A 13,904-nucleotide genomic window follows, 5' to 3' on the forward strand; every position below is an offset into this window, starting at 1 on the left:
ACTCACCTGAAAAAAAAAGGACAATCTGTTCCCAAAAAAAAAAAAAAACATCTCACCCCATACATAGCTGTCCATTTCACACACATGTGCACTGGACACATGTAATCTGGTCTAATTGGCATCACAACTTATTATTGTTGTCCTCACCCCTCTCCCAGGGGTTTGAGTGTCCAAATCTACCTCCAAATTCAGTGTATATGCACAGCTGTTGCTGTAGAAGAAATGGGCAGATATGGACCTTCTCTACACCCTTCCTGTACATCCCTAGCTATTTTTGCTACTGTCTTTCCCTCTTTGTGCCCCTTTTTCACCACTTTCCTATCAACCCTTTTTTCTTTTCTTTTAAAGCAATTAGTGCGGGGGTAAGCAGTACTTCTAAGCAGTAGTAAGCAAGTTTAAACCTGTATGCATGGGGGTAAGCAATGCCTATACAGGTTAAGCAATTTAGAAGCTAACTGAGTATATGAAACTTTAACCAGAAGTTAGCAGTGCTTACCTCTGCGCAAACCCACGCAAACCCACTTACAACTGCTTAAAAGTGTCTTAATCACTCAGTATCCAACAGCCCTTGTTCTGCCCAGAAACAAAATAAACAGCCTTTGCAAGGCTCAAACCCAGGAGCCTGCATACCATAGTCAAAGTGATTTACCACTAAGCCATGTTAGATATACCTAAGCCTGATGTTTTCACAAACATATCATCCAGCCCAGTCATTCAACAGTACAGGGAATGTATTCCAACATGTAGATGTAGGTGTGTGTATATAGATATTATTAGCTAAATAGGTATAGCATATATATATATGTATATATATATATATATATATATATATATATATATGTATAAACATATATACATACATATGCATACATCTATAGATATATATGTTACATCTATATGTCTATCTATATACAGCAAATTATATATATGTAAGCAGATATATGTATATATAGGTATATATGGACATACATCTGTAGATAACAATGGGAACATTACAAAAACATATATGTCCACATGCACCGGTAATGGGGTTGACAGGCCCCAAACAACATATGACTTGTAAGAATAGGTATTCACCCCCCCCCCCACAGCCAAACACATCTGACCTGCAATACACTACCAACTGTTGCAGATCCCATAACCAGGACCTGACACGATATGGGCACAAGATGTTAACAGTACTCCATCCCACCTGTATGATGTCAGGCTGGTATCAGTAACATATCATGCAGTACAGTCTGGCTCGAATAGGGAATGCACAATGTGGGAGCAATAAACATCCCTAGGATACAAATACAGATATGCATATAGATATCTATATATATGTGTGTATATATATATATATATATATATATATATATATATATATATATATATATGTGTGTGTGTGTGTGTATATATATATATATATATATATATATATATATATTTATATTTATATATATACTATATATATACATATATATATATATATATATAATACATACATACATACATAAACATATATATAGATATATATAACTACACATACACACACACAGATATGTATAGTAAGGTACATATGTAGAAGGTGCACACAGTATGGAACAGCCACTATGCCTACAGTTACCACCTTACCAACTGGACACTGTATGAGCCACCCATACAAATGACATTCGTTGCCTGCAACATATACCCACAGAGAGGTCACAGGATATAACACCACACACAGGTTTGCATACATGGGAAAGCTTTATTTGTGTACTATTACAGTTGTATATACCATATCATATAGCTGTTTAGACACTGACATCCATATAAACAGAATACTGCAACTGTGAAACAGTTTTACTAATACAGTAGTCTGGAAAGGTTTACAAATGTTGCTGTCCAGGCCGAGGCCTTCAAGTAGTAAAATAGTAAAGACAGACTGGGCCGCAGGATACCTAACAATCAACAGGAGGTAATGCATGGGTATAGTTTAGCAGCCTCTATCTACACCCTGTACACAATCCCTAGGGGGTAAAGACCTCAGCTGACACAATGGGATGTAACTGTTACATAACAAGGCATAACTGACACCATCACAAGCACACTGACAGACAGAACAGTCTGTATGGCAGGAGGCAGGAGGCAGTAGGCCTGTATTTACCCAAGGTGGATTGTATGGTAATGTACTCCCAGATACCATATGGCAGCTTACCCCTGATACCCCCACATGTAACAGCCTAGGATAGTTATGGTGCATCCCCCTAGACTCAATACTACAGGGCCATATACCACTGTTACATACACTGGCCTCTGGAGTGCATAAGGGCACACATGTATTGTGTAGGTGAAGCCCACACATATATGGCCCCAACCCCACCGTATGCATGGGGGACACAACAGCAGTGGACTGATGGCAGGAATGGCAGCATAACATACTCACAGCCCACTACAGAACAACCCTTGACAGCATGTCATATGTGCAAAGCCTAGGTTATTAAAATTGTTATTGCCTGTGCCACATGGACAGGTGACCTGCTGAGGCATGTATACCCTGTAACCTTATGTAGACCCATCTACATACATGCACACTGTTACTTGGCAACACTGAGACTAGACCCCAATGTAGCTATGTAGTGATACTGAAGTGTGTTGCTTACATTGCTCACACCACACAGCGGTTAGGGTGTGTCCCAGGTTACATGTTACATGCAGAACTTCCCCAGACATGTACAATATCCTGTTGAGGTATGTAATGGGTGTATATGAACAATACGTAGTGTGACATACCTTCATATACACATTAACCGACACATAACAGGCTGACACACATCTGAGATACCAGGGCCTATCACTGCTAACTAACATGACCGTGCATCCAATGTGTTACAGGTAGGCTGCACATAGCACATGCATAACTAGCCTGGATTGTGGTATCAGTTACCTGTATGGTTGATGGTGACAGTGGTAACCATAGCCTGGTACATGGGACATATACTGGGTGTACCTTGGTGTAATGACAGTGTACACAGCACCCACATCCCCCAGTGGATATTGTACTCCCTAAAACCCATGATGACACTCTGACATACCCACCATCACACGTTGGTTGTGACTGCAATACAACGCGTAGTATACCCCAACAGTGGTACTACAGGGATATGCATCTAATGCATGAGACACGCATTGTAGGGTGTTGCATTGTCATGCCTCACCTATGGGCAGCAACAACACTGTCTGTACTACTGTGTGGCAATGGGTATTGTAATAGGAGTATGTGGCCTCAGAATGCTATACCCTACAGATATACAGACATGCACAACTACATGCACATGCCAGAACACAATGGGTATCCCATGCCTATCAACCCATTTGTAAAACACTGTAGTGCTGGTACTGCAAGGCTCGTGTAGCCAATATGGGGAGGAGCTTAACAGTGTGCATGTATTGTCCCATACAGCAGCAGCCACAACTGACTATGACAATGGGTGTTGCATTGGTTGTGAACACCCTCATGGAATTCCCAAGTACAGGTGTGCTAACACACAGACACTGCTATACTAAGTCATGCACACATACACATGTGTCAGTACAGGGGTGCATTGCTGCAGGTGATCATAGCCGTTTACCCAGCTATTGTCCAAGGAGAGATGGGATGTGTAGGGGTTGTGTGTACAGTGGTATCCTGCCACCTGCCAGGTGGCAGCAGGCAATCTATCGACAGACTACTGTGGTGACCCTCAGGGTGATAATGACATGCCTCAGCCAATGATCTAGGTGCCTTCTGCACATGGCCACTGAGGTGATCAAGTTGACATGTATGCAACCTGCATTACAACCCATGGTTAGTGTCTGTGGTGGAGACCTGTACCCAAGCATGTTCTGTTAACTGTGGTAGTGTAGTGGTGGTACCTGTGATATGTGGTGCGTACAGGGTGACATCTCCTATATGTGCCAGTTCTTACACAGCTGGGCAGACATGTCATGTCAATCAAGCTTAGGTTGCCTGTATGTTTCCCAGCTGGATACCTGCCATCTGCACATCTGTACAGGGACTGACAGTCATCAGCTTGGCAAGTAGCTATGCAGTAGGATGAGTGTGTTGACAGAAGTTTGACAACAAATGCCATATCTACATGTCAGAAGCCCTCACTAACATGTGCTGCACAGACGGTAGTCTACAGTTACATTCCACATGTCAGATCATTACCCAGTAGGTGGTATATACTGTGACACAGCTCACACACCAGGGATACAACAGGGAGGCCTCAGTGTCCAGCTATGCCTGCAAGTGTGTCTGTTGTCAGTACTACATTTAACATTCTGCTCTTGCCTGGGTAAGCACTGTCAACAGCAGTACTGCCATGATGTCCTATATGCCAGTGTGTTACATACACTTATTACAGATGTCATCACCCTGCTATGTTATCAGACTGGGTAGTGTGAACTGGTTACCAGGGCTAAGCCATGCTTAGCAGGTATCAACATTGCTGCAATATAACAACTAAGCTGATTTGTGCACTGGTGAGCGATGCCTTCATTGTGTAAGCACCCGTACGTTTACCCATAGCTTAGTACCGCTTAGCTTCACGCAAACCCGCACAAACTTGCTTAAAGCTGATCAAAACTGCCTTAACCACTCTGTATCTGACAGCCCTTGTTCTGCCCAGCAACAAAATGAACAGCCTTTACAGGTCCTGAACCCAGGACCCTGTACACTGCAGTCATAACACTTAACCACTATGCCATGACCACTATGAAAACAGCTATTGTTTTACCAATATAGCTGTCAATACACATATTGTGTAGTATTGAACAATTGCCTTTACTTCCTAAATTGTGTAGTCCTTGTTATTAATATGACTGTTGCATCACATATGTTGTTTTATCATAATGTACACATAGAAGATACATACGGTGAGATACATCTGGGAGGGTATACAAAACCATGAGGTTTACAAATGACAGGAATATGATTATATACATATAATAGATCTATATATGTCTACATGTACATACACTTGTATACTCATACATATGTCTATATACACATCTGTATAGTGCAACATGTATATGGCCATGTGTACATCTCTTCGTATGTACATATATATATATATATATATATATATATATAAATATAGATATATACATATATATATATATATATATATATATATATATATATATATATATATACATATATATAATATATGTATATATAGATATCTGTATATGCATATATAGATATATGTATATATATATATATATAGATATATATGTATGCACATCCTATGTGTACAGATATGCCTAGCTATGTTTGTGGATATGTATATATCTATAACTATATCTGAATACATATCTATTCTGATATACCTACTACTGTGAATAGATATGTAGATAATCATACGTATATGTGCATATGTATCTCTATCTTTATATGTGTAGACATATATTGCTCTGTATATGTATATATCTGAGTGTTTATATGTATATCTATGTACATATACATATCCATCTATGTATGTCAATATGTATATGTGTATATATCTATATAGATATCTGTATAATTATATATACATATATTTTCACCATATGTCCTGAACATGGAGTGGAGCCCTACCTCAGCCCATATAGTGCCAACTTCGTAGTGCAAGGGGATGTCAGGCATGTATAGCAGGTATATTTGTAGACTATTGCTACTGTAATAGGGACTGTCTTCACAGACATGGTGTGTGTGGGAGGTCACATCTGCTTTTAACATGTGCACCAATGGCTACTGACAGACATCCTAAGGACATCATAGTACAGTACCACTGCTAGCACATAATGTTCCTGTGGACTACAGCAGAGATATTGGCCAATATATTTGGACAGTCTGACACACTCTGGACAGTCCAGAGGTATGCAGAACCTCTTAGTGCAAGACATGTGGACCAAGCCTGACAATGTGGATGCAAACAGCCATGTAGATGGGTATAACATATAACTACTGATATACATTTATCCCCATAGGTTATGCATTCACACCCCCCTGTCCATCCTGACACATAATAGTTGCTGTTACAGAGGTGCCATGGTCACATACTACCCACTAGATATTGACATACATCTGTACAGCATCCCACTGCTCTGTCTGACATACATGACTGTTATGGTGGCCCGACAGTAGTACATCTGGCAAGTATCTGGACATGACATCTCACTGGGTAAGTACACTAAGCTGCTAGGCATGTAACAAAGCACTGTGCAGGCTACAGGCAGACTGGCACAACACTGGCCTACATTTCCTATGGGGAAATGCACATGTACCTGCATATATAGCAGGGTCTACAGGCATGTCACAGCACAGAGTAGCATACACCTGTGTGAAAGTGCATAACGACAACCAATGTAAACACAGCCACAGCCACATATGGTAAGCTAGCATAATATTACAGTATTTGGACTATCTGTTCAACATCATCCTCATATATGCCACTCACACACCAACCCTACATATACTGGGCCACTAGACAGTGTGGTCTGATGCCTATCTGTTGTATGGGACATGTGAGTGTATGGCCCTACAAACATGTAAGCTGATAGGGTAACATACAGTGGAGCAGCATGTAACATCAGACAGAACAGGACCTAGAACAATGACATTTACCACAGTCTGTACACAGGCCAAGGTTCATATTAACAATACACACACTGTCGACAATCACCATAAGTACACAGACCTCAGTACTGTACACACAACCACAGAATGTCCAGGTTATGTCATCAAATATAACCCCTGCTATACATAACATGTGTAGCAGTCTAATATATCATTGGCTTGTTATCAGATATGATGTCACTAATTATGGTGTACAGCACATATGCACCTTTTACTGCATGACATATGTACAAAGGTTGACAGAGTTGTGGCTGGAGGCACATGCACAGGGCCAATAGTGACATGTTGCTGTGATAACCTCATACATTTGCTGTTGTAACAGTTTGTTGCAACATATGTCCTATGAGAAATATGAAGTCAGTAACTCCCACAGCTGTCACCATCTACAGACTGCAATCCTCACACTACCTTCTGCAGTTCACAGATAGGTGCTCTGTGGGTAACACATGAAACAAAAGGCACCACACACTGCCCAGTCTGCAGATGACCCTATAGATAGGGGTTTCCACAAAACATAGCACTGACATGGCAGGTATTAAAACATGTAGGACAGCCATATCCACATACACCCTGTTAAACCAACATTACTCCAAATGTAGTATAGCAGCACTTACAGTCTGTAGTCAGGCCAGGCACATCCCCCTCCTGTGTGTTGGCCTGTTTCCACAGTGTATGTTGTTAGAGGTAAATCCCCAATCCATCTGAGATGCTGTTTGCCAAACAACAGATCGAGTTCCTGCTCACAGTGAAGGAAAAGGCCCACATGATGTTCTTAGATATTGGAGTGTGTTTCCATGCAATTGGCTATGGGAATGTTACCACAACTGTTCCACATGCAATCAGCTAGAGGAGGGCTGCAATTTGTGCAGAGGCCATCAGCTGATCATGAGCATCACTTAAAATACACATGCTGCTGCCTAAGCAATGCAGGTGTAAGTCTTCACATCCACCAGAGAGGGAGTGAGAGAAGCAGACAGAGACAATGAAAAGTCAGGGAGGGGTGGGAGAGTAAAACTTAAGCATGTTTGTGTCACACACCTACCAGTATAGGGTATCAAACCCCTGATGACTATGGAGTGCTATCACATGTCTATGCAGTTATTGGATACACCACATAGGTTACATGTTAGGGAACCCTCAAAACATATATGTGATGGTGAGTGACATCGGCAACAGGGATATGGTAGCTATACGGTAGGTGTAGTACATGTGCCTGTCTGCATGAACAGGTGTTAGAGTCAACACAGCCACACTCTCACAGGGATGCACACACATTGACACACTTGGCAGGGCCAGGAATACAACTCATCACTAGTGAGATTGCCACAAAACAGTACTGTGCAGGTATCCCATGCACCACAGGGGCCATACAGAGGTTATATGGGCAAAAGGTATGTGGAGGTGACTGACATCAGACAGCATGCTTCAGTTTGTCAATGGGGGTTGTAGTGAGTGTGAATGTAGTCATAGGCATCATACAACACACACACAGACACAGGGTGCCAGTACTGACATGCATGGCTGCATTGCTTCACCGGTGTGTAGTGGTCGACTGTGCCAGATGGCTATACAAGGCTAGGTGATGGGTATACCTTGGCATCAGGCCACATGACTATGGTCTGCATTGTGACTCAGGGGTGTAGTGTCTGGATTTTCCCACACAGGTGGGTATTGTATTCACCATCTAGTCACCTGGGTGACTATTGTGTGTGGCCAGTGCTGTGCATTGCTTGCCATGTATGTGTTCCTAAGTCCATGACATGGACGGTGTCGGGGATGTGCACACCTCCCACATGCATGTGCAGTGACATGTGGAACTGTACCTGGGGTGTCCGGCCCATGTTGTGTACACAGATTGCTATCATCAGATGTGCCAGTCATGGCCTCATGTGGCAAGAACTGTTAATGGACAGCAGGTTGACCCTTCACCTACATTAATAGCATGATACCAGTATTCCCTGGTGTCAGTGGCATCTGTCCATACAGGGCATGTTTTTCAGGCATGGTATGTCCTTTGTGGGTCACATTTGATGGCACCACAGGTGTTGCCAGTGTCCAGTGGGGAACATGGGGAAGGTGCACTGTCGGCATGTACGTGCCTATTGGACTGATGGACAGGGTGCCATGCCCTCTGTAGCCCACTGCAATCACACCATGGTTACTATCAGTGGGCAATATACAGGGTACTACCAACATAGCGGATGTTGCCTAGGCAAGTGTGTGTGTGTGTATGGGACATGGGGTAAGAGTGTTCTCTGGATAATACAAAGGTTGCTAACTTTGTTCACCTGGCCTTGATGTCACATGTAGGGGTATGCATTTGCACCCCAGCCTCTCGGCTATTTCACATCTGTTATCCCTGTATGGTGGACATTGTGATATATACTAGGGCCGCCATATAAGAAATTTGCAAAACTGGCTCCACATTGAGTCCAGTTGTTACACACTCACAACCACCTCCACACAGGATATGAATGACAAACACAGACACACACACAGAGACACACACCTGTCATGTCTGGGATTGGAATTTTTACCTAACTAGTTTATTACACTACAGCGCTACGCAGTTATAGGATGTGCCACGGAGATTACTGGAGTACTCCTTCCTCAAAGGTGTATTTCACAGTGAATGACATCAGCAGGATTACCAAAGTAGGGCATTTTAATTGTAGTGAGTGTGACTAGCCTAAAATACATTGCTCCCTACACAGACATCGAAACACTCACAAAACATCCACAACTGCCATGTGTGGGAATAGAACCCCTACAAGCATTCTATATCATACTGGAGTAATCCTTCCCTAAAAGTGTATTTCACAGTGAATGACATCAGCAGGATTGTAAAAGTAGGGCATTTGAATTGCAGTGAGTGTGACTAGCTAAAATGCATTGCTCCCTACACAGACATAGAAACACACATAAAAACATACACAACTGCCATGTGTGGGAACAGAACCCCTACCAGAGTTCTATATCACACTACAGCATGAAGCTGTTTGTAGGACACACCATGGGGATTACTGGAGTACTCCTTCCCCAAAGGTATATTTCACAGTGAATGACATCAGCAGGATTGCCAAAGCAGGGCATTTGAATTGTACTGCATGTGACTAGCCTAAAAAGCATTGCTCTCTACACAGACAGAAACACACACACATAGTTGACATGTCTGGGATTAGAACTCCTACCTAACTATTTTATCACACTACAGCAGTATGCAGTTATAGGACGCGCCACAGAGATTACTGGGCTACAGCTTTCCGAAAGGTATATATCACAGTGGATGACATCAGCAGCCTTGCCAAAGTAGGGCAATTGAATTGCAGTGAGTGTGACTAGCCTAAAAAGCATTGCTCTTTACATAGACAGAGACACACAAGCATACACACACACACACACACACACACACACACACACACACACACACACACACACACACACACACACACACACACACACACACACACACACACAGTTGCCATGTCTGGAATTAGAACTCCTACCTAACTAGTTTATCACACTACAGCAGTATGCAGTTATAGGATGCACCCTTGAGGTTACTGGGCTACAGCTTTCCAAAAGGTGTATTTGATAGTGAATGACATCAGCCACCTTGCCAAAGTAGAGTATTTGAATTATAGTGAGTGTGACTAGGCTAAAAAGCATTGCTCTCTACACAGACACACACACACACACACACACACACACACACACACACACACACACCCCCCACACACACACACACACACACGCACACACACAGTTGCCATGTCTGGGATTAGAACTCCTCCCTAGCTGATTTATCACACTACAGCAGTACATAGTTATAGGAAGTGCCATGGAGATTACTGAGCTATACCTTTCCTAAAGGTGTATTTCAAAGTGAATGACCTCAGCAGGCTTGTCATAGTAGGGCTATGGGGAGGGCAATGTGTGTGTGCATGGGCCATAACCCATTCATCTAGAGTTTGACACACCACATGTGGGCACACGCAGGGTTATATTCCACAGGTACGTGTATAGAGCTGCTAGATGACTACTTCCTTGTACAGTTATGTTGCACTGCTAGCACTTGCACCACATAGTCTGTAATGCTGATGGATACCAGTGGCTAATGTCTACAGTGAGTGACATTTACACCTTATGTGATTGCTGCCATTTGGCTGTGTGCTGGGTGGGACAGACCTCATATTGGATGGCTCCTTGTCACAGTCACTCTCTTCCACACATCTATGTACGTCTATTTTTGGCTTATTATAGTGTGTTGTCCTTGGATATATGTCTGTATTTCTATCCACTGTGTGTGCAAAGCATGACTGGTGCATACAGAGGAGTGTATGCACTAACATCTGCAGCTGCCAGATATGTCTGGTCCACTATTGTTTGCAGACATGGGCTTCATTTGTTTAAGCATCCGAGCATGCCCAGTATGACCTTTCAGTATGTTGTCTGACATTGCCTTTATTTCTTTAAGTGTGTGAAAATGCCCAGTATACCCTTCTGTATTGAATGTGTGGATCGATTCCAGGTAGTTTATACTCCAGTGCAGACCTTTGTGTTGTACACCTACAGGTAGCACACTGTTTCTTCAGGGTATCCATTGATCATTTGGCAATATGGGGACAAACTGTGCAGGGGATAGTGTGTGCTGTAGGTGATTGTGTCTCTGCTGCTTCAGCTGCATGGTACTGCTGTTAGCAGAGATATTCAGGCATGTGTACTGTTATACACTGTGATGTTTTCTGTCCTCATGTACTGTTAGGTGGACATTCTTGCTCACAGTGATGACTTGGGGGACAAGGGTGACTGCAGCTGTGTCCAGTATTGAGGGCAGACACCTACATATTCATGGTATGTTATGCCATTCTGGAGGGGGAGCTGCAGACACTTGCTGCTGGGTCTGTGAATCCAGTTCAGCACCTTAGTACAGTGCTGGCAGAGGATCCCATACTTGTACATCCATCAACATGACAGTATGGCCTTATCTTGCTGTGGCAATGCCTCACAGCTGTACAGATTTACACAGCTTACACAGAGGCAGGGGGCCATGGGTCAGGACATTACCCCTATTGTGGTGTACTGGCAGGTGTGTAGCCACCCATTTATGTGTTTGCAGCCAGGAATAGTGTGTGCACACAGCTTTGTGTCGGACCCTGCATATTCCATGCTGCCCATGCTCCCACCCCCCCAACCTCTTCCATACATTATGCATACATTCTCTGATACTTTCCCTAAAGTTATAACCCTATCACAGCTGTGTGTTAGTGTTGGTCCACAGTTCATGCAGTGGGACATGGTGGACATGTTACTGTGGTTTGTCCACATGGCCTTGCATATGGCTTATGTGGAGTGTGTTATGTTATTTGCGTGTCCATGACATAACATGCATTGTCAGTACGTGTGAGACACAGGCCTTTGGCAGTGGCCTGAGGGCCATTAGTTGATGCTGCAGGCCAGATGTGGCAGGCTGTTGCATTCTGTCAGTCCTACAGTCTCAGACCACAATACAGTATATTCCCCTGGGGTGACAAGTTATGTGTGATAGGTGTTCATGCCAATACCTTCTATCAATCTTGATCAGGTGGTGTGGATGTTGGCAGAGTGCTACCTACAGCTAGGAACACACCTGCATGGAACACGTGCACTGCATGCTGCATTCTTCTGCTATTGCCATATACAGGTGGGTTCATATTGTACCCATTCCCCACAGCAGGGATATGACTAGAGAGGTACCTGTGGATGGTGCATGAGCTAGGTGCATGTGTGCTATGGACACTACTTGCATCTGACACACAGATATGCATGGGGAATTCTAGTTATGCAGGCATGTGGTGATACATCAGCTGTTTCCCAGTACATCGGTCCTACCTCCTTTGTGATCTGCAAGCGTTCGGGCCGACATCACCAGTATCCCCTACTACAGGACCAAATAATGTGGTGCATACCTGTATGTACAATTCCAAGGGTGTCTCCATTTCATAGTGACACAATATATACTGTATGTCTGGGGTACTTTCCCCTGTGTACTGCTTGTATATCTAGCCCAACAGCCGTGCCATGTCAGTCTTTCAGATGGTGACACATATTACCACCATACATTTACAATGGCTTACTGCTAGCATGTGTTATACTGGTGTGAATTGTCTTTGGCACTGCAGTTGTGAGGGTTTGTCCCTGCCATCAGCAGTAGTGGGCAATGGCCACCAGGTCTTACCTCAATATGTATACATACTGACCACTCTCACACAATTTGAAACAACACCAACCTAACACACACAGACCTGCTTATTGTGCAAATGCTACAACCTATCCTGCTACCTTGGCCACCTCTGGGCACCTGTGCTCCACTGGTATTATACCTACACACACACATTACTACATTTCTACATTGGGTTATGGGGGCACACCTGACTGTTATGATGTGTGTACATCGGATTGGGGGGGGGCACACCAGACCATTACTACATTCCTAAGTAGGATTGGGGGGCACACCTGACTGTTAGTACATGTCTAGAATGAGTTGGGGGGAGCACACCTGCCTGTGTCTACATTCCTACACAGCATTGGAGGAGGGGGGCACACTTGACTGTTACTACATGTCTATGCAGGATTGGGGGAGGGTCACACCTGTCTGTTTCTACATTTCTACACAGTGTTTGGGAGGGGCACAGCTGACTGTTACTAAATTTCTGCATAGGATTGTGGGGGGGATACCTGACTGTTTCTACATTTCTACACAGGATTGGGGGGGGCACACCTGCCTATTTCTACATTTCTTCTCAGGACTGGGGGGCATACCTATTTCTACATTTCTTCACAGGATTGGGGGGCACACCTGACTATTTCTACATTTCTGCACAGGATTGGAGGGACACACCTGACTGTTACTACATTTCTACACAGGATTGGGGGGGGGGCACACCTGCCTGTTTCTACAGTTCTACATAGGATAGGGAGCACGCCTGACACTTGTACACATTTGCTACGACTGTACTGGTATGTCAGGTACTCCATTTCATTCTGTATTCTAACCTATCATGCTGACTAGAAGCATATCAGTGTACTACAGGTCTTCACTTTGATTGACCTACATATTAGTTTCTGACTTTCTACCCTTCAGAACTAACATCCCACTGCCTGACCTGCTGTAGTCTGTCTGTGTAGGCCAGGGGTTTACCCATAGGCATCATTCAGAGGCCATAGCACAGGCTTTTTGGTTGTGTTTGTCTACACCTGTCATGCTGGCTGAGACTGTTGTTGGGTATGTGAACCT

Source organism: Protopterus annectens, chromosome 1.part1 (genome assembly GCF_019279795.1).
Source record: "Protopterus annectens isolate FY-2018-M chromosome 1.part1, PAN1.0, whole genome shotgun sequence".
Classification (NCBI taxonomy): Eukaryota; Metazoa; Chordata; order Ceratodontiformes; family Protopteridae; genus Protopterus; species Protopterus annectens.